Here is a 19,996-nt window from a genome sequence, read left to right as displayed (position 1 = left end):
CCCCCATTGTGGCCCCACCCTACCCCAGGGGGGTCATGATTTTCATAACTATGAATCTACACTACCTGAGGATGCATCCACACAAGTGTCAGCTTTCCTGGCTGATTAGTTTCTGAGAAGAAGATTTTTAAAGATATACTGTATATATTCCTATGTAAAACTTCGACCACCCCCCCCCCCCATTGTGGCCCCACCCTCAGGTGAGCTAAAAAGATTAAGTTTACAATACAATAAGTTGTTAAAGTTGGTTTCTGGAAGAACAGACTTTGAACATTTTCTTAATAAATATTGACAAATTTTTTACTTTTTTAATCTTTAGTTTTTAAGATCTGTGTACAAACATAGAATTGTGAGCAAATCTTTGTATCTTGCTTATAATTCGAAGCTTAACACTCAAATATGGTTAGTAAATAGAAATTGTAAACAATTAAACACAAGAAACATTCACTATAACAAATAAAGAACACAATTTATTTTTTCGAAATGAATCATATATATATACATGTATATACCTACATATTTCCGTCAGCGATATCAAACTCTATTTAAACTGAATAAACTCGAGAAAATGTCGAGCATCTCAACAAAATCTATTGCATTAATCTACCATTACGCAAAAGAAAATGCCGAATTACCGATAGAAGGAATTGTATTTCAGTACCCCTACATCAGATTTTGCTTAATTTGCGCAGGTAAACAGTTAACTGTTTGATTTACCGAAGTATCTGTTTGAATTGATACGTAAAAGTCACGAAATACCTGTAGACGATAGTTTCCAGGTTTAAAAGCGTAAAAATTGAAAACGAACCGAAAATCCGAACAAGCTAACACCAACACACTTGTTTGATCCTTGTTGGAACAATTAGAAAATTAATTAATAAACAATAAAAACAGAGGGAAATGCACTTTAGTACGTTGTTAATGCATCAAATTTTATCATTTTCGCAGGTAAACATTTACCGAAGTCTATGTTCCAAATACAAGGCGATTGTTTCCCAAGTTAAAAAGCAAAATGAAACGAAAAAATGAAAACAAGCTAAAACCAACATCACAAGTGAAAATGACAACGCGTTAAAATATATAACCTCAATTTACTTCACAATAATCGGCACCAATGTTATTTCCATGTTTCATAGATTATATTCGCACGTGCACTGTTGCACAACAAACTGCCAGTTTCAAACAAAGAACCTCGTTTTCGAGATGCGGTAGACTGGCGATGCCTGTCATAAGACCAGTCTATCGCAATGAATTGCCAGTCTACGATATATGGAATAACGAGCCATTCTTTATAAGTATTTTCGCAATTATCTCAAATTTGGAACAGAAATCGCCTATAATTTTTGCAATTTATATTTTCCTTTCCCTAAGGATGATTTATGCTAAATTACCTTAAGATTAACTCGGTAGTTCTTGAGAAGAAGATTTTTAAAAATGCACCCCCCTTTTTCTACAGTTTCAAGGTTTTCTCCGCTTTGAATACAGATCGGACTTTTATTTCTGCAATTTATATTCGCCCTCCCATAAGGATGCTCTGTGCCAAATTTGGTTGAAATTGGATAAGCGGTTTTAGAGAAGAAGTTCAAAATGTAAAAAGTTTACAGACGGACAGACGGACAGACGGACGGACAGACGGACGACGGACAAAATGTGATCAGAATAGCTCACTTGAGCTTTCAGCTCAGGTGAGCTAATAAAACGTAAAGAAATTACGTCACAAAACATTATCCGATGCAACTCATGCGTAGCATTTGCATTACTATTTTTTTCCTGTGTACTACCTATTTATTAATTACCTATTTATTTTTTTCTGTATAAGCATCATACCATGGTAAATTAATTTAAAGATTGACTCTTATCTGGTTTTCGACTTGTCAAAAGTAAATTTGATTAAATGTTTCTTAAATCAGGATGAAAATTATTATTATGTCTTTCTTGTTTACTTATTATCACAAAGCTTGGCGCATCACGAATTTTGCAAATCATATATGCTGTAGATGCATGAGTTTATTTAGCATTTCTAAAACAAATGTTAAATTGTTTCCACTAATGTAAACCAATGGAAACATACTAGGGCTTCATCTTTTCTTAATTTAATTAAATTACATTTTAATACCTCTTGAGCGCTAAAACTATAAATAGATTGGTTTGAAAAAACAAATTAACTTGGATTTTCTCTCTTATTAAATGGTCAGTATTTCTGATTCTCTGTCATTTAATTACTTTATGTACAGTTTTTACTTTGTGTTAAAATCAGACATAGTTTATAATTGTAAGCATAACAAATAAACAAAATATCTTCATAATTTAGAAACATTAAATGAAATACCGTCTAATCAATATCAGTTTTGGTTTAAATATATGTTTCAATTTAGTTGTATAAACCAATAGACATTCTGATATCATTTTATTGAAGAATAGATAAGTCTTATCTGAAACAGATGTCTACATAATTATAGATAACTACAATTATTTTTATTATCCTTTAAGTAGAGAAAAAAAGGCAGTGACATTGATCTGACCCGACCTTGAGTCAAAAATAAAATGGTTAAATTTGATTCAACTTATACAATTACTTTTTTTATGATGTTATGACTATAAGAACAAGAGGCCCATGGGCCACATCGCTCACCTGAACAGCAGTTCCGTGTAACATTACATTTCGTAGCATATGCTTTTTCTATTTTAAACATTGAACCCCTTTCTGGGGACCCAGTTATGGTCCGAGGTTTATGGTTGGCTTGAACAGCACTGCGGTGGGACCGCACGTACACAACCTGAAGAACTGAACATAGCAGAGTTCCACTTCAAGAGGAATAACTCTCAGACTGTACAGAACACAAGAAAGATAACTCTTGGTTCCACTACATTAGAGTTTACACAATTTGAGGATCCTTGCATAGTAATCTCACAAACTGTAGCATTATAGTTCTCGAGAAAAACTTTTTAAAAACATTTTCAATATATCTTTCTATGTTAAACTTTGAACCCCTCTTGGGGCCACAGTATTAGTCCAGTGCTAAAGTTTTAATTATTTGGAATCTACATTATTTAAGGATGCTTGCCTAGTTATCTCACAAGCTGAAGCATTATAGTTCCCTAGAAAAAGATTTTTCAACATTTTCCCTCTATATTTCTATGCTAAACTTTGAACACCTCTTGGGGCCCCAGTATTAGATTGAGATCACGGCTTTTATAATTTCGAATCTACACTATTTGAGGGTGCTGACGTAGTTATCTGACAAATTGATGCATTGTAGTTCTCGAAAAGAAGATTTTTAAACATTTTCCATATATACCGGTACTTCTACATTTAACTTTAAACCCATCTTGGGTCTCTAGTATTAGTCCAGGGGTCACTATTTTAAAACTGTCGAACCTTCATTATCCAAGGTTGGATGCATGATAGTAATCTCACAAATTGAAGCATTGTAGTTCTCGAGAAGAAGATGTTTTAACATGTTACCTTTATATTTCTTTAATAAATTTTGACCCCATCTTGGGGCCCCAGTATTGGTCCGGGGGTCACGATTTTACCAATTAGGAATCTACATAAGCGGAGGATGCATGCATAGAAATTCTACAAACTAAAACATTGTAGTTCTTGATAAGAAAATTTTTAAACTGTTTTAATTTTTTAAAATGTTTAAATTTTGAACCCCTCTTGGTGCCCATCAATTGTCCGGGAGTTACAATTTTTTGAATCTACATTATTTTAGGATGTACATGTATGCATAGTAATATCCCAAACAGTTGCACTATAGTTCTTGAGAAGAAGATTTTAAAACATTTTCCTACATATGTTAAAATCTAAACCCCTACTGGGGCCCCTTTTTTTGTTCGGGGGTCACGATTTTTACAATCTTCACTATGTATACAACCTTTTGTGTAAGTATTGGCATTTTTGGTGAAGTGGTTCTTGAGAAGACAATTTTTAAACATTTTTCATATGTAGTTCTATGTTAATCTTTGAACCCCGCCTGGGGCCCCAGTCTTGGTCCGAGGGTCACGATTTCTACAATTTAGAATCTTCATTATACATACAAGCTTTTGTGTAAATATTGGCATTTTTTGGTGCAGTGGTTCTTGAGAAGAAGATTTTTTAAACATTTTCCTAAGGTATTTCTATGTTAAACTTTGAACCCCGCCTGGGGCCCCAGTCTTGGTCCGATGGGCATGATTTTTACAATTTAAAATCTTCACTATATATACAAGCTTTTGTGTAAATATTGGCATTTCTGGTGCAGTGGTTCTTGAGAAGAAGATTTTCAAACATTTTCCTATGTATTTCTATGTTAAACTTTGAACCCCGCCTGGGGCCCAAGTTTTGGTCCGAGGGTCACGATTTTTACAATTTAGAATCTTCACTATATATACAAGTTTTTGTGTAAATATTGGCATTTCTGGTGCAGTGGTTCTTGAGAAGAACATTTTTTAAACATGTTCCATATGTTGTTCTATGTTAAACTTTGAACCCCGCCTGGGGCCCCTGTTTTGGTCCGAGGGTCACGATTTTTACAATTTAGAATCTTCACTATATATACAAGCTTTTGTGTAAATATTGGCATTTCTGGTGCCGTGGTTCTTGAGAAGAAGATTTTTAAAGACATGCACTCTAAACTTACTGTTTCGCAATTATCCCCCTTTTGAAAAGGGTTGTGCCCTTTATTGTAACAATATATAACCCCCTTTCCATAAGGATGCTTTGTACCAAATTTGGTTAAATTTGGCCCAGTGGTTTTTGAGAAGAAGTTGAAAATGTGAAAAGTTTACAGACGGACGGACAGACAGACGGACGGACGGACGGACGGACGGACGACGGACAACGGGTGATCAGAAAAGCTCACTTGAACCTTCGGTTCAGGTGAGCTAAAAATCAGTAATTTTGAAAGAAGTATGTCTGATAGCAAAACAATTTCTTCATTAAACATGAATTATTTTTATGAGCCTTTGAAAATAATCATTGAAAAACCAATCTCATGGTAACGTGTTTCCCTCATGACATAGTTCGAATTCAGTCCAATAAGGTAAAAAAATAAAGAGAAATATGGTGCTGATGTATTAGAATTATTTTTTTTATTATATACTATTAGCCAGTATATTAAGCATCGTGTATGGACATCTTTTAAAAATCTTTTAAGAATTTACACTTAAAGTCAAAAGTTGAACAGGGTTTTGAATATCACAGTACTCCCATCTCTTTACTGGATCTGTGGTTAGGCACCATGGACCATTCGGTTCCCGGTCCGGGTTCCTGCAATAGTTTCCCTGGTCTCCCAATGAAGCTGTGAAAGAATGACCGTGGGGACTCGAATCTTTCCACCGTTGACACTTTCGATTGCTGACTGTTACAGCTGTAGTAGACGCGTACTCCCAACCAAGAGTTGACCGCTTACAGTTTATTATATTCATAAAAAAATATGTTATATATGTAACCGAGCAGTCAAGGAAAATGAAGATGGTGTACTGTGTAGCTGATGACTTTATTTTTATTTTGAATATAGAGGCATTGACCTACAAAGTAATACATAATATGAGAAAACTGACAAAATGAAAGAAAATACATTAGCTATAAGTTACCACAAATACATTATACGTTTCATAAAAAATCAATTACAGTGCGTACTGTAAAGAAAGCTAACCTTTGAACTTTACAGACACAATCCAAGTATTATAACTTTAATTACAAAAATACACTTTAGTATTGACAATGCAATTAAAAAAAACCAGAGACTAAACATTTACACTGATAAGTAAAACATAAGTTAATATGAAATTTACATACCATAAGATGCCACAGATATCAACCGGATGGTATTTTCTTGAAACTGTATACTGCTCTAACTTAATTAGAATTATTTGTAACTTATTTATACACCTAACTTCAAAAAAATTGGTTAATATTATGAAACAATGAAATTACAGATAGGAAGAACTCAATTTACTTGCGCAGTTAAACTATGGCTGATATAATTTTAAGATTCTATTGAACAAAACGAAAAATAGAAAATACAAAACGAATAAACACACATAGACATATTACTCTACTATCACATACTCCCCCAGAACTTTATTAATCTGTCCTCAGATTACACAATTTAATATTAGTATCAAATAAATACACATAGAAATATACAATCGAATAAATAAGAACTCGGCATCAATTGAACACTGTTGTATTCACAAACACACGCTTTAATAAATAACCGGTTTTATTTCGGCTCTGTTCACAGTTCTTTTCCCAGAATCACCATTTTCCGCTTTAACTGTGTACACTGAATGGAACGGTTTGTCAGTTATGACGTAAACTTCCGGCTTCCATTTATCTTGGATCTTGTCACGACCTTTGCCTCCCCTGTTTCTGACATACACTCTATCACCGATTTCCATTTCTTCTTCGCTTCTCTCGGTGTCGTGTCTTCTCTTACGGTCGTCTGCATTTCTGTTGATTTCCTCTTTTGCCTTGTTTTACGCAAACGCCAACTTTTCGGAATGCAGTTCTATCAACCGGTCGATATTGACATTGTTGAACTGAGTATTATTTCTTCCAAGCATGAAATCAATAGGTAAGTTGGGATGTCTTCCAAACATGAGGAAATAAGGTGAGTATCCCGTAGATGAGTGAGGTGTTACGTTGTAAGAAAACACAAGTTCTCTTATATATTCCGGCCACTTTCTTTTCCTAGCAGGTGGTAACGATCGTAGTAAGTCATGCAGGGTCCTATTGAAACGCTCGCACTGGCCGTTGCCTTGGGGATGGTAAGGCGTTGTTCTCGTCTTCTTCACCTTGTAGAGATTACATAGTTGTTTTATTATTTCCGCTTCAAAACATTTCCCCTGGTCTGAATGGATACGCTTACACACACCGAATTTGAAGAACAGTTCATTCACTAAAACTTTAGCCACAGTCTGCGCCGTCTGATCTCTTGTTGGTACAGCGATCATCCATTTAGTGAATATATCCGTTATCACTAACACATTCTCCAGTCCTTGGGCTTTCTCCAACATAGAAAAGTCTATTGCTACACATTCTAATGGTTCAGATGCTGTTAAGTGTCCCATGTTAGTGTGCACTTTTGGAGGAGGAATCTTCAAAACTGCGCAACGGTTACACTGTTTACAATAATTCTTTATTTCTGCAAACATTTTGGGCCAGTAACATCTCATTCGAATGGAGTTAAACGTCCTTTCAATACCTTGGTGTCCTAGTTCATCATGAAGACTCTGTAAAACGAATTCCTTTAAACACTCTGGTAATAGAATCTGTGTAAATTCTCCAAGTTTTGGATCCTTGATCTCCCTGTACAATACTCCATCTTTCACTGTAATGTGCTTTAGCTGTCTTATAAGAATCTGAACACTTTTACTTTGCCTCCTTGCAAAACTAGCTTTCGGAACTGTATTTGTTTCTATAAACACTTTACACACGCTAATTGATTTATCGTTTGACTGCATCTCGGCTAATTCTTCCATAGAATAAGTTGGAAAAGTATTCACAAAAGAAACATCAGAAGATTCAATAAATATAATCGAGCTTTGTGCTGATTTAATTTCCGGAGGAATTATGGATCACTGAATGCACTCACCAAGAATATCACTAGGTAGACGAGATAACACATCAGCGTTCACATTCTGCTTTCCAGGTCTGTATTTGATTTCAAAGTCGAACTCCGCAAGTTGTGATGCCCACTTCTGCTCGTAAGCACCGAGCTTCGCTGTTGAAAGATACTTTAACGGATTATTATCTGTTATCACAGTGAATTTATTTCCAAGAAGGTAATCTCTAAACTTTTCCGTGACACTCCATTTCAGGGCCAATAACTCTAACTTCAGACTGCTCATATTCTTTGCCGTCCGCTCATTTGGTCGAAGACTTCGGCTAGCGTATGCGATCACAACCACCCGTCCGATTTGATTTTGCGACAATACGGCTCCAAGTCCGTGTGCGCTTGCATCCGTTTCCACCACAAAAGGTAAGGTAAAATCCGCATATCCTAGTAACGGGGCTGTCGACAGCACTTTCTTTAGTTCTTCAAAGGAATCTTGACACTGTTTAGACCACTTATCTCCAAATTTGGTTTTGGGGTGTTTCATGTTGTTTTTAGATATTTCTAATAAAGGTGCGGCAATCTGAGAAAAATGGCGAATGAAACGACGATAGTATCCTGCAAATCCCAAAAACGATTTCACTTCTTTCACTGTTTCAGGTACTTTCCAATTGGTAATACACTTAATCTTTTCTTCATCTGTACTAATTCCGTTTTTGCTCACCACATGGCCTAAATATTTCACAGATGGTTTGAAAAATGTGCACTTTTTCATTTTCAACTTTAATCCATGCTGTTTTAAAATAGTAAACACTCTGTCAAGTCGCTTGATATGTTCCTGAAGGGTCTTGGAATATACGATGATGTCATCTAAGAAAACTAACAGGATGTTGAAAACTTCTTCTCTAAAACAGTGCTGCATAAGACGTTGGAACGTTGCCGGTGCGTTTGTAAGTCCAAATGGCATGCGGTTGAATTCATACAATCCAAAGGGAGTCGTAAACGCGGTTATCTCCTTGTTTTTTTCTGATAATGCTATCTGGTTGTATCCTGAGGTAAGATCCATTGTGGAAAACATAACGGAACCATGAAGAACGTCAAAGGTTTCTTCGACTCTGGGTAACGGAAACTTGTCCTTAATTGTTTTGTCGTTTAGCTTCCTGTAATCTACGCACAGTCGGAGTGAGTTATCCTTCTTTCTAACTAAAACAATTGGCGATGCAAATGGACTTGTGCTTTCACGTATCACATTATTCTTCAATAATTTTCGAATGTGTTGCTTCACTTCGTCTAATTGGGATGGTGGAATGCGACGATACTGTTGTGAGATAGGTTTACTGACAACGAGGCGAATCTGATGTTTGATGGTATCTGTACAGCCAATGTCATCATCGTCCTTTGAAAACACATATTTATGTTTCTGAAATTATGACGTAATTAACTCTTTCTCCTCCATGCTGCAATCCAAATGATATATATCAGCCGGTATTTCAAATTCCTGTTCTGATGACGTAACCACTACTTCTTCACTCTGGAGCTCATGAATCCTAATTTCTTCTACATTTCCTACACTTTGAAATTCAATTTTAGAATCTTCACTTTCTATTTCACATCTTGATACGGTTCCAATTCTCGTTCTTGGTTTGATGAATATGTCCTCATCTCCCACATTTGCTGCCCGAACACACATTTGACTTCGAACAATATTGGTACAAGTATATACCGTTTTGAAATTTCTGTGTAGATGCGCTTCGTTGGTCAAAGGATTCACTACTATATCACCGTCGATATTGGGTCCAGTACAACAAAGCACTATAACGGTATTGGCTGGTATGCGTTTAGGAACTGTTCCACTTAATCTAGCAAATCCATGAATAGATTTTCTATCGCACTCGGTTGTTTTTGCGAAAACTTCACTTAAAATCCCGTCAGTGGGAACATCAGAGTTTGAAAGAATATCCCTGCATAAGTTCAGAACGTTCATTCCTAAAATGCCGGGGACAGCTTCTTTACGTTTTCTTGTAAATTCATCAGTTGCGTCTTTGACAATAAGAAAACCACGCTGTTTTAATACATTTCCACAGTACTTCACATCAAATTCAACGTACCCAATGTATGGAATAATTAATCCATCGGCAGCTTTAAGTTGTAACATACATTTTTCACTAAGAGTTTTTCCAAGGAGCTCTAAGAACTTCCTGTAAAAACTTTCTTTAATTGTAGATACCATGGATCCTGTATCGACTAAACACGGAATATATACATCACACACTTTAACACTAATCACCGGACACTATCCTATTGCTCGATACTTGAATGAGTCTTTTTCACTATCATCTATTGGTTGACTCGTATCAATAGATGCTACTTGTTTTCCGAACCGTTGTTCCTGTACACTGTAGCGCGGCAGTTCTTCTGGATATGACCCTGTCTTCCACAACCGTAACAATACACAGATCGATTAAAGGCCTGGCGATCCATAGGATACTGATTAGAACGGCGCTCCGTAGATGACTCGTTGGGGTTGGTAAAACGATCTACAGGTGTCTGAGTGGTATGGCGTTCCATAGTTTGTTGTTTGTTTTCGCTATCTTTCATATATCCGGTCAGGGAATCAATCTGTTTCTGTTGTGCTTGAATGATTTTTAAAAGGTCGTCTGTACTGGGCGCATCGGACGATTTGGTATTTAAACTTGGATGATCGCTGATCACTGACTGTGGTCTGTCTGAGGTTTTCTTGGTTTCACATGGAGAAACTTAAGTCGATTCGAATTCTTCTTCCTCACTGAGTAAAATCATTTCATCCCGCAAATGATAAAAGTCTATTTTGTAAAACTTTCTTCTGAACAGACGTTTAGCTTCTTTCCGCATATACTTGTCATGAAGTCCGTTAACAAAACGCTCACACAAAGTTCGTTCTTTGTCAGGAAATACGGTGTTGTCTTTCTTTATCACTGTTTGGTATAATTCAACGAGAACATATGAATATTCTCGAATCGTTTCACTTTCCCTCTGCTGACGTTCAAAGAATCTTTGTTGAAGCGTAATGATGCTTTCCGGGTTTCCGAACGCTGACCGTAGACATTCCAATATCGCTTCGGGGTCATGGCGAATATCGGCGCGAAACTTTATTTCCTCCTTTGCTTGGCCTTCTAGATGATTATATATCAAATCAACTTTCTGTGCGTCGGTCCTTCCGCGGGCTGAGAAAGCTATTTCCAAATCGTCTATCCAATCATCAATGGAAGGATCACCATCATTCTTTGGTCTACCCGAAAATGTTCTTAGTTTACGATTTTCCGCAAAAATGTATGTTTCTCAATAACTTTGGTCTTAGATATTTTTGCTTCAAGTAACTCTTGTTCCAGTTCATAAACACGATTTTGTAGTTCCTTTTTATTCATTTTGGACAGCATAACGGTACACAGAAAACAGTTCACTTTATATATACAGTTCCAGGTAAAAACTATCGGTAAATACTACTCATATCGTTGACACAGCAGGTCCTGAGTTTAAAGTCCTTACTATATTGGTAAACTCTACTCACGGACGTATTTCAATAGCACCGATTCCTGGCATCTCTGGCATATAATTTCCTGAATATGGTCAATACCTCTAGATGTTGTTGTTTTCTCGCAGCGCCATGATGTAACCGAGCAGTCAAGGAAAATGAAGATGGTGTACTGTGTAGCTGATGACTTTATTTTTATTTTGAATATAGAGGCATAGACCTACAAAGTAATACATAATATGAGAAAACTGACAAAATGAAAGAAAATACATTAGCTATAAGTTACCACAAATACATTATACGTTTCATAAAAAATCAATTACAGTGCGTACTGTAAAGAAAGCTAACCTTTGAACTTTACAGACACAATCCAAGTATTATAACTTTAATTACAAAAATACACTTTAGTATTGACAATGCAATTAAAATAAAACCAGAGACTAAACATTTACACTGATAAGTAAAACATAAGTTAATATGAAATTTACATACCATAAGATGCCACAGATATCAACCGGATGGTATTTTCTTGAAACTGTATACTGCTCTTACTTAATTAGAATTATTTGTAACTTATTTATACACCTAACTTCAAAATAATTGGTTAATATTATGAACCAATGAAATTACAGATAGGAAGAACTCAATTTACTTGCGCAGTTAAACTTTGGCTGATATAATTTTAAGATTCTATTGAACAAAACGAAAAATAGAAAATACAAAACGAATAAACACACATAGACATATTACGCTACTATCACATATATACACACTGTCCTAAATCTATTGAGCTTTATATAGGTCCATATGTAATAAGACCGGCATTAAATACGTTTCTGGCGCCTTAATCAATCAACTTCGTTTACTGTAGATTCTTAATTAAACGCGATGAATTAATATCCGCGTAAAATAGCGAGAAGCAACTTTCCAAAAAATGGTACTTGTGATTATTTTATTCTCGCAATTTGATTCAAAACAGTGGAATCGCAGAATAAGGTACTCGCTTTAGTAAAGGGAATTTACAGTAATCAGGTAATTTTGAATTTACTTATGCAATTTATCTCTCAGCATATTTGTTACACGATTTATTGTTGACATTTACATAACAAAGCTTTATGCGTACAATAATGATATTACTTTCACTACACTCTGCTTTGTTGGAATAATCTAACTGTGTCTCGGTACAGAGCTTCACCACAGTTAAAATGCCGTAATACAGCAAAAAATTGCAGAATCGCCCCGAAACGATTTTAAAGAAAATAAATGCACCTGCATTGAAATTTACAGTCAAAATATTCATAACAAACCATTTTGAGACTGTAAATACCTTTCATCTTAAAATTTAATTCATATTATTGAAGAATTCAATACTTTTTCATCAACATTTTTACTCGCTTCAAATTTACACCATATTGACATGCAGAATGATTTCCGGATTTTTCCAAAAAAATTCGTTGATTATTAATTAGCGAAGCTTGATTGAGAAAAAATAAAAACAAATTGTTAATCGTCAAGTACCAATGATGTTTAAAATATATAGAACAAAAGACAGTACTCTTCCGATTTCCCGGTATTAAAGCCCCAAAATTCAAGTCTATTATTTTAATATTGTAGTATAGATATTGTAAGTTAAATATCAAGCTCCGGTAATTTTTTTCAGTATCTGACATATTTTGAAAGAATTCTCCCTATCCCTGTGTAAACCGTAATGCATCACTTCCTACTGAGAAAGATATTTTGAAAGATATCAACATTTAAAAAAATATCTAATAACCTTTCTTTCAAAGAAAGTGTGATTTTTCATTTTTGACAAATATTTTACCTGTAAATGATTTTTGCCAAGTTTTGATGAAATTGGCCCAGAGGTTATAAAGAAATTAGAGTCATAAAAAAAGGAATGCAGGCGGACGGACAAAAAGTGATCAGAAAAGCTTAAACTCACTAGAACATTGTGAAGAGGTGAGCTTAAATGAATATAAACTAAAATATATTTTCAATGGCAGACACGCATCGAAGCAATTCAATTGGTTACCTTCACTTTCACACCGTCTTCCAGTATACGTCGCTAGGCAGGTACAGATGAATGACTTTCCATTGTTGTTGCTAGTTCCTCCATTTAGACAGGGGTTTGATTGACAAGGTAATCTATCTATGAATTACATATCTCATATATATTGAATAATTTCTTATGGCACAAGTAAACAAACCTGGTGGAAAATGTTGTTTTTAAAACAAATATATACTCGTTTGAAGCAAATTCAAAAGATGATAAGTCATTCTAAAAACATGAGGGTGATTTAGAATTATTAAAATTATTTAAAGTTAATCATGAGTTGATACCCAAAAGGTCGGTAAATAATGACGTTTATTTAAAATGAAAACAAAATCCATCAATGATAGTTTTCATTATTTTTCGGGGTTTTTTTTCTCGGAAAGTAGGTCAAAGACTTATTTTTGAGCTAATGAAAATTGAATATTTTTTGAAAATTTAAGAAAAATCTTTTATGATTTTACACTAAATAAAATAGAGTTTATAAATGGCAGTGATACTTGAGAGATAAAAATCATTACATCTTCTTTAACAATTTTTGATAAATATTTCTGTCCAAATATTCTCTATCAGTTGTCAAATCCCTACCTATTCTCGATACATTTTAACAAAAAAATAAATAAATGATGATAATACTGAAACTTTTGTAGTACATGTATTAATTTACTTGAACAGTATTAGCCTTTTTCTGCCTTAAAAAAATTAAATTACTTAACTATTCAAAATAACGAGGATTAGTGTATTATATCATTTTTAGGCATTTTACAAAACATGTTGTTGTATTATATGCCATACGATTATAGAAATGAGTAAGAGAGATAAAACCAAAAGCAAATATGCAGTATTATGTTGAGAAAAAAAAATTGATATAAAAGTACTACCAAAAAATGTTTTAGCGGAAAATGAAGTTAGGTTCATATTTGTACTGTTTTGCTAAAGGTGCATTTTTTTTCAGGCTTAATTAATAATAGTAAAAACATCGAACTTTATGTTGATAATAATTCATTTCATAGATACCTTTTTGTGCCCGGAACAAAATTTACGGAATCTCTAATTTTTTTTTTTAACTTTTACTGTTATTCTACGTAAAAATAGGGAATTAATGTTTTAAACAAATGACACGCTTTTACACTTTCTGATTAATTAATGTATTTCTCTTATCATGAGTTAATCTATCATCGCTTAAAATAAAACACAATATATCAAGTACTTTTTCGTGGAATTGCGTTGAATTTCAGTCGGAATCCTTTCCTCGCGGGCCTGTCCTGAACGTATTTGCTGTCAAACGTGAGGGTCATGAAGTTTGGCCTGTCCTTGGAGCCAGTCCACTGGTCACCATTCATATCCCCACAACGTCTAAATCAATCAGACAAAAAACACTTTATATTGATTCCGATGTATTCATTTGAAAAAACTTCATGATCAATCATTAAATCTTCAAAAAAATATTTTTAGAAATACCTTCTAGTCAAGTTATATCAAATATTATGTGACGCATAAAAATGAAGTTCAAAATCGATTCAAGCGCCAAGTTTTGTTAACTTGAATTAATGATTTAAGGTGGGACAATGACTCAACATGGAACATTAACGTGAAGATATTTAGCTCAATTATGTGTTAAAACAAGAGGCCCATGGGGCCACATCGCTCACCTGTGCAAAAGTGGGCGTTCAAAAGATATTGTGTCATATGGCCCTCGGTAGAATAATAAAAAAATTAATCTTGTAAAGTATTCGAATTGTACACTTATTTTTGCATACACGTAATCTTTTACATCGTACCTTCATGAAATACTGTTTTCACACAGAATAAGAAAATCCTACGCAAGATATAGAACTAAATATTTCATAGGGGTACACTGTTATATTACTTCTAATTCCCTGTATATTCGTTCTGTCCCCCTCCCCCACTTAATAAAGCGATTAAAATATATGAGAGCATAAAGGTACATTTTCTTCCTCAACTAATTACCAGTTATTGTATTTTTTTCACTATTATAGTTATTGTATTTCATCAAAAAAATCCTACATAAATATATGTGAAGAAAAAAATTGCACCTCAATGCGCTCAATTTCTCAAATTAAAAATATTCAACAATTTAATTTGTCTTTTCCATTATTATTAAATGACTGTTGTTTACCATGCGTAAACTCGTGACTTTTATAACTTTACCTACGATTGACGAATACACTGGAATGAAAAATGTTGTCACGTGATATGTTAAAGAGCTATACAAATCAAAGTTACCGTATTGACAGGCACATCGCTCTAATTTGCTATGGCCCACCCATTATTTTCATTTTTATTCAAAAATAACAAATTGCTACAAACCAGGATAATTTTCTGCTGTTATATTTTCTTAGGAATAGCGATAATTCTTTTATCCCCGCAACAGAAATGTGTCAGAACTATGGAGACTGTTTTAACGATGTCGTTTTTATTTACTAACTTCTCACATTATTCATTGTATAAAGAGGGGGCCCCAGAGAGTAGTTATATACAGCATATCATTCTTTAATTTTTTTCTGTGCAAGTATTTAACATACTCTAATTCATATAGAATTTCTAATGATCAACCAAAAGTTCAGCGTCAATCGTAGAATTATAAGAAAGATGAGCTAAAAATTGTGCTAGGTTTGAGTCATATTTGTTCACATGAGTTTATTACATTCAGCTTAAGATTTTTAACTTGGTATTTCCAATTCGGCATTTAAAATGGAAATAAATGAATGGCCTCAGATCTGTGTACGAACATAGAATTGTGAGCAAAACGTTGTATCTTGCTTATAACTTGAAGCTTAACACTCAAATATGGTAAGTAGATAGAAATTGTAAACAATTAAACACAAGAAACATGCACTATAACAAATAAAGAACACAATCTATTTTTCAAAATAAATCATATACATGTATATACCTACATATTTCCGTCAGCGATATTAAACTCTATTTAAACTGAATAAACTCGAGAAAATGCCGAGCATCTCAACAAAACATATTGCATTATTCTACCATTACGCAAAATATGATACCGAATTACCGATAACCAAAATGAATTGCAGTTGTATTCTTTCTTAATACATCAGAAGTTGCTTAATTTGTTGCGCGGGTAAACAGTAAACTGTTTGAGTTTCTGTTTGATTTGATACGTTAAAATCAGGTAATACAAGCGACAGTTCCCAGGTTAACGCAAAGCACAAATGAAAACGAAACGAAAATCAGAACAAGCTAACACCACCGTCATTTGTGAAAACTGTCAACGCATTGAAATATTTAGCCTCAATTTACTTCACAACATCGGCACCAATGTATTTTGCATGTTTCAAAGATTCCCTTCGCACACGAACTGTTGCACAACAAACAAATTCATCATTGCCATATCGACCCGTTTATCATATAAAGTCATGGCTGCTTTAAACAAAGAACCTTGTTTTAGAATTATGGAATACGAGTCTTGGTAAAATGGGTAAGCTAACCCGGGCCAGGGCAAATCGTCAATTCCAATTAGGCATCATTTTGCAACAATATTTACAAATATACTGGTCAGTAAATATCTTGCAATTTTAATGAGATTGGCAGATTAATAACTGTCAATCTTTTGTTTTGCTCTGGCCTGGTCATGGCTACCCATTTTACCAAGACTCATGGATGCTTTAAATTGCTTGAAACACGCCTCTTCTTTCTTATTTTCGTAATAACTAAGATTTGAATCAGAGTTAGCCCATAATTTTTGCAATTTATTTTTTCCTTCCCATAAGGATTATTCATGCTAAATTACGTTGAATTTGCCTCAGTAGTTCTTGAGAAGAAGATTTTTTAAAAATGCACCCCCCTTTTTACAGTTTTGAGGTTTTTTCCGCTTTCAATGAAAATTTTTCTTTCATTTTTGCAATTGATATGCATCTTTCCTTAAGAATGCTTTGAGCCAAATTTGGTTGAATTTTGTTAATTGGTTTTAGAGAAGAAGTTCAAAATGTGAAAAGTTTACACACAGACAGACGGACAGGCAGACAGACGGACGGACGGACAGACGGACAGACGGACGACGGACAAAATGTGATCAGAATAGCTCACTTGAGCTTTCAGCTCAGGTGAGCTAAAAAGAAAAAAGAAAGTGAAAGCTTTTTGCCGACTTGTTGCTTTGTTTAATGTAATAATTAAAATGTTTCGTACTTGTTCGCAGAACGACTACATTGTAGACCTTTTCAATGCTGCAAATTCCAGTTTATTACTTACTTAATTCCTGTTTGCCCGGGAAGATTGTATTGTATTTCCAACCAATGGTAACATCTGTTCCAACCGTTGGCGGGAAGGCGAAGCTCTTCGATCGTCATACGTATAACCCATCCCACGGGAGCCTGTGGATTTAAGACGCTATCACTTATTCCTCTTTCTTTAAAAACAGAAATTAAAAAAGAAATTGATGACTATGAAATGTATGTACTGTTAATGTATTTAATTTTTAAATTCAGAAAGTAACCACATATCTCTCTCTCATTTTGTTATTAATAAAGGAATTGCTTGGTATCCGTGTTTTATTATTTCGTTTTAATCCATATCCGTAGTTTGAACATGTACTTTAAGGGTGTAAATAATTGTCAATGAGTTTTGACAAATATAATTTACACCATTCGTTTAGCAATCTAGATGATACATCCTATAACTTTTTTCATAGTATTTAAAACCCCCTTCACCTAGTGAGCCCCCTCCTAAAAATACATTTGTGGTCTGTAAACACGCACATACATAAGGTGTACGTTTTGGATAATAATAACTATATTTATTATTTTTACAATATCTCTTAATTAATTAATAAAACAAAAACGTGCAAACGGCAAGTGTCTTTTTGTTAAATAAAAAAATGACATTAGACGTTATTAAATATAATGAATCTTGTTGTTACTAACCGCCGATAAATTGACAGTGGAATGTTTTCATATGACATAAATAATGAGTATGTAAAATAACGTTTAATAAAATACAAATGTAGATGAAATAGCGAGTGAGATTTGATGATTTATGAAAGAAATTTTCTCACAAACATAAAAAAAAGACTTTTTAAAAGATTATGCATATCCAGGTCACTAACTGGTAATGAAACAGTTTTAGTTTGTTTAACATTCTACTACAGTTATTGCCGAGATCAAAGAGATGCCGCGGACATTATTCTCCATTCTACTACAGTTATTGCCAAGATCAAAGAGATGCCGCGGACATTATTCTCCAATATACCACGAACGTCATCAGTAAATTATCAGATAATAAATACTTATTTGTCTCGCACTGATCATGAAAGTACAACTTCAAACTTTAAAATGTTTTAAAACCATGTCAGTTTCACGTGTTAGTTCCAGTCAAAACGATGTGTATTGCCTCTAATGATAATTTTAAGAGATCAATGCGGCTGTTCCTAGGACCTCCCCAGCACATTATCACTGCGTGTTTTTACATAAAATATATAACGTGTAGTAGTAATAATCGTGTAAAATTGCCTTTAAAATATTAGGAATATAACTCACAGATATTTTACAATGAAGTGAAGAGAATTAAAAATCCAAAGATAAATTCTGTCGTCTGCATGCGATTCCTTTGATCGATACACATGTAAACATTACTAACAAAACCGTTGGGGTTACACGGAACAGCCTTCAAAATGGCCTAGATCGTCTCTCTATAGGAGAAACAAACTGTATAGAAATACTGGGCTGTTACATTTTAGTAGAATAGAAATAAAGTTCTTGTTTTCGTGAATGTTGCAGGATAACCTCCTCGGTCTCGAAATGTTGTTTGAAATATAAAAGCCTCGGCTAACGCCTCGGCTTTTATATTTCAAAGCAACATTTCTCGACCTCGGAGGTTATTCTGCAACATTCACGACAACTCGTACTTTATTTCTTAAATATACCACGAACGTCATCAGTATATTATCAGATCAGAAATACCTATTTGTCTCGCACTGACTATGAAAGTACAACTTCAAACCGTAAAAAGTTTTAAAACCATGTCAGTTTCACGTGTTAGTTCCAGTCAAAACGATGTGTATTGCCTCAAATGTTTATTTTTAAGAGATCAATGCGGCTGTTCCTTGCACCTCCCTAGCATTTTTTCACTGCATGTTTTTACATAAAATATATATCGTGTAGTAGTAATAATCGTATTAAATTGCCTTTATAATATTAGGAACATGATTCAAAGATATTTTATAAATAAGATAAGAGTATTAAATAACCAAAGAAATTTCTGTCGTCTGCATGTGATTCCTTTGATCGATGCACATGTAAACATTACCAACATTGGGGTTACACGGAACAGCCTTCAAAATGACCTAGATCGTTTCTCTATAGGAGAAACGATCCGTAGAAATACTGGGCTGTTAGTAGAATAGAAATAAAGTTCTTGTTTTCGTGAATGTTGCAGGATAACCTCCTCGGTCTCGAAATGTTGTTTGAAATATAAAAGCCTCGGCTAACGCCTCGGCTTTTATATTTCAAAACAACATTTCTCGACCTCGGAGGTTATTCTGCAACATTCACGACAACTCGTACTTTATTTCTTAAATATACATGTAATATATACATTCAGTGTATCTTTCCCCTTATGTTTGCATCAAAAATCTGCCACGTTCAATTTTCTATGAATACACTTTTCTAATTCATGCGCCATGAGCACAGATACAAACCTATTAACGTGTTTTAAGTATATTTTTGTTAGATTATATGAAACTTTCAATTTTACATAACCAATTCTGAAAAAACAATCATTGATATATATCTACACCTCAGTAAAAAAGATTTTTCTCCACAAAGTTTCTGGCAATATCTTTTTTTTGCGGAAGGTAACTATATAAGATGTTAATATGGCTGTTTCTGGTATGTTTCGAATTCCTGA

At 34.2% G+C, this 19,996-nt stretch overlaps 1 pseudogene; it reads right to left on the bottom strand.

The window, feature by feature from the left end:
* Positions 1 to 5,136: 5,136 nt before the first annotated feature.
* The window catches only part of LOC128180559 (blastula protease 10-like), a 48,176-nt pseudogene continuing 33,316 nt past the window's right edge, over positions 5,137 to 19,996 (bottom strand).

Source organism: Crassostrea angulata, chromosome 4, assembly GCF_025612915.1.
Source record: "Crassostrea angulata isolate pt1a10 chromosome 4, ASM2561291v2, whole genome shotgun sequence".
NCBI lineage: Eukaryota > Metazoa > Mollusca > Bivalvia > Ostreida > Ostreidae > Magallana > Magallana angulata.
The sequence above is the reverse complement of the archived record's forward strand: the minus strand, read 5'-3'. Positions and strand labels throughout refer to the sequence as shown.